Source organism: Bactrocera tryoni, chromosome 1, assembly GCF_016617805.1.
Source record: "Bactrocera tryoni isolate S06 chromosome 1, CSIRO_BtryS06_freeze2, whole genome shotgun sequence".
NCBI classification, from domain to species: Eukaryota; Metazoa; Arthropoda; class Insecta; order Diptera; family Tephritidae; genus Bactrocera; species Bactrocera tryoni.
The window spans coordinates 55,214,718-55,218,933 of record NC_052499.1 but is presented as its reverse complement, the minus strand read 5'-3'; positions in this window follow the sequence as shown (position 1 = coordinate 55,218,933).

Below are 4,216 nucleotides of genomic sequence, written 5' to 3'. Positions count from 1 at the left end.
GAATCTTCTCTTATATTTTTTGTAACAACCAAATATTTAATGATTTTTACGTTTTACTCACCATTTAATGGGCTAAATGAAATTCCAGATCTAGAACAAAAATATGTTAATTTTATCTTCTTTCCTCTTGTAATCACCACAAAATTTGCACAAAACTTTCTAGGCAGCCCCAAATCAAAGCCTTTTTTAATAAAAAACACAGATTGTCTATGAACACGTGTCTTATTTTGAACTAAAATCACCCTTTGCTGAAAAATTTGTTGTAAAATCATTTAATTCTTTAATTTTCATAGCAAACTCACATTTTCACTATTCTTCACACACGCGTATCGGAAAGTAATGCACGTCATTTGAAATGGCGGCGGAAACTGAATAAAGCAATTGAACAAACAGTGTTGCCAGCATGTTAAAAAAAACTGCTTTGTGTTTTTTAATAGATTCGGGTGGTAGAATGTGGATTCTATTCTATTTTTTTTAATTAAATAGTTATTAGGGGTGTTGCAAAATTATTTAAGAAATAGAAATGTTTAATATTCTTAAAGTAAAAATTATTTAGAGTGGTACCAAATTATTTTTTTTATAAAAAAATCGTTAATAATGTTGCTATTACATAATTTAATAATGAATTTAGACTTTTTTTAACTTTAAAAAATGTCTAAAAAATTTGCTTAAGCAAAATAATAATGTTGCCCATAGTTTAATAAAAGTTTTTTAAAAATGACTGAATTTTTTTTTTTTAATATTTAAATAATGAATTTAGATTTCTTTCAATCTTATATTATACATATTTACGTACATATGTATGTATGTATGTATATTGCCAAAATTACACATATTCTTCAATGTATTAGCTTAAAATAAAATTTGTGAAAATATGGAAGGTAATAGATCTTTTATTTATTTTTACTTCCTTTATTTATTCAAATATCTTCTGATCCGGCATCACTCATTAACACTATTCTCTTTTTACTTTTACCATTCCGATAGTTGTTTGCTTGCCAAACTCATAACCCAATGTCTCGTCGGCTGTTATAATGCTCTCGATGAACGTGGGATCGGAATTCGCACTATTAACCATGCCCAAAAAGACCAGTTTACGGTCTTCTTTAAAAAAAAATAAGCTTTATCGGGACGAGTCGAGCAAGAACGCTTACATAAGGCACTTTTTAGGTTTTCAGTTAATGGCGTTTTGTGGGCGTGGCAGTAATCCGATCTACGAACTCGTATACTACTAAGAAACCCGCATGCCAAGCTTCATTAAGATATCTCAATTTTTACTCAAGTTACAGCTTGCACTGACAAACGGACGGACAGACCGACAGCCAATCACCCGGATTTCAACTTTTCTCGCCATCCTGATCATTTATATATACATACATAACCCTGTATTTAACTCGCTTAGTTTTAGATGATACGTAACCAAAACCATTTTACTCTATATCAACATGTTGCAAGAGTATATAAAAATATTGAAACCATTACAGAATCTATTACCCAAATCTAATACAAAACATAAAGTATATATGTATGTATGTTTATTTTTCATCGCACTGGCAACACTGTTTTTCTAATTGCTTTATTCAGTTTCCGCTGTCATTTTAAACGTCGCGCATTAGTTTCCGATATTCGGCGAGTAGTGCAGTGAAATTGTAATTTTGCTTTGAAAATTGGAAAAAAATAATAATAGATTTAATACAAATAATAATAATAATACTGTTTAGAGAGATTTTTGTTCAAAATGAGGCAAGTGTATAGTGCGTGTGTTCTTATTAAACAAGCAAATTATACGTCGGTGCTTCGGCTTGCTTCGTAAAGTGTTGTGCAAAACTGTTGTTGTGACTTAATATGAAATCGGTTATAATTAATATAAATCAGCTCTAGATCTGGGTCTGCATTCCATCCATCCAATGGTGAGTTAAACTTAAAAATAATCAAATATTTGTTTAATACAAAAATGTAAGAAAGTCCGAGACAACTGCTCGGCAGTACATGCGAAGCAGCGTTCGCTTGTTTTCGTATTTTGTACATTGTACATTTTGACAATCGCCGTTAAGCGTATTTTATAGCAGCTTTTTTATGGCTACTTTGTAGCTCTCTAATCTTTTATCATTGCCGCATACTTTTAGGCGATCGCATTTGCCACTAATATTTGACAGTTTGAGAGGTTATGTATTACTTGCGCTTTTTTTTGTTGCCTGACGGTAATGCAAGGCGATTTTATTGCCGATCAGAGTTCTGGTAAGAAATTTGCTTGGTATTCTATAGAAGCTTATTGGTAAAGAGTGGAAAAAATAAGTTATAAAGTGTAATAGTCGGCATTTTTGTATGAAAACTATATGAAAAAATAATAAAAAGTGCAAGAATTCTTTAATTCTTAAATTTTGAAATTGCAATTTATACGCATGCAAGCCCAAATCCTTTCTCAAAATGCGTCTTGAGAACGTCTTGCGATCGACAAATTGCGGTCTTCAGCAACACTTGCTTGAACGGCCAACATATTTTCATTAATTCGATCGGTTCTTTTAAAAATGACCGGCTTAGAAATCATATCACCCCTATCGGAAAATCGTGAATCTTACAGCAAAGGCTAAGTGTTTGTCTTCCCCTTACAATGTTCAAGAGGAAAGAAGTTATTGAATATTTATTATATATACATATAAAATTATTTATAAATATATTTTAAGAGCTGAAGGTTTTTGTGTGCGTATCTATTACTTAAGCGATTTAGTATGTTTAAATTCTTTCCCTGTTCATAACATTTCTCGATGTCTCTTTTTTGTCACCGAAACGCAGTTATTAAGTGTTTTGTAAATTTCATGCTGGGTAATGCATTTAAATACATATCTGCGTATATACATATGTACTACTGTGCCCAAAAAATAAGGTGAGATTGTATTTATTTTGAAAATTCTTTATTTATTCTTCCAAATCAATTTCATCCCCTTCAAAGTAATCCCCTCCCGATGCAATGCACTTATGCCAACGGATTTTCCAATCTTCGAAACACTGGTTGTAGTCACTTTCCGGGATGGCCTTCAGTTCCGTCTTCGCTGCGGCTTGAATCCCCTCTATTGTATAAAAACGGTGTCCCCGGAGCGGTCTTTTGAGCTTGATGAACAGCCAGAAGTCGCACGGCGCCAGATCAGGTGAATACGGTGGTTGCGGAACGATATGGGTTGAGTTTTTGGCGAAATGATCAGGAATTACGAGGGCAGTATGGGATGGTGCATTATCGTGGTGTAAAAACCAAGTCTTTCCACAATTCCGGCTTTTTTAGGCGGATAGGGTTACGCAAACGACGCATAACGTTCAAATAACATTCCTTGTTGACTGTTTGACTGGTTGGAAGGAATTCATAATACACAACACCACGATAATCGATAGAAGAAAACAGTCAACATGACCTTGATTTTTGAGCGAGTTTGGCGCGATTTTTTTGGTCTGGGCTCTCTTTTGGCACGATATTCGCTCATTGTTTCGGGGTCGTAAGCATAGATTCAAGTCTCATCGCCAGTTATAATGCGTTTCATGACACCTTGGTAGTCGGAAAGCATCGTTTCACATACTTCAACGCCAAAAAATTCAATGTTTTCGGTACCAGTCGAGATTTGACGCGCTTGAGGACCAAAACATCCTTCAAAATGGTATTGGCTGAGCCTTTCGATATGCCAACTTCATCAGCAAGGTCTCTAATTGTTAATCGACGGTTTTTCAACACCAAATCTTTGATTTGTTGAACGTGAGCTTCGTCGGTTGAGGTTGATGGTCGCCCTGGACGCTCTTCGTCTTCGACACGTTCACGACCGGCTTGGAACTCACTATACCACTTGTAAGTATTTTTTTTAGACATAGCCTCACCACCAAAGGCTTTCTGCACCATCCTCAACGTATCCGCAGCAGAAAATTGATTCCGTAAACAAAATTTAATGCAAATTCTTTGCTCAACAAACTTCGACATCGCAAAAAACGAAAAACTCACTTTTAGCAGCTCACAAAACGACACGTATCTCAAACACTAATGAATATTTTGATATGAAATTTGACAGTAATGTGACTGACAGTACTACCAACCAAAAAAAAAAAAAAAAACAATTCAAATGTCACCTTATTTTTTGCGCATAGTAGTATGTACAAAGGTACAATTGTCACGCCAATTTATTTATTATGACACATTCAATCAAATACATTTCTGGGCAATTTGAGGCACCCCCACTGT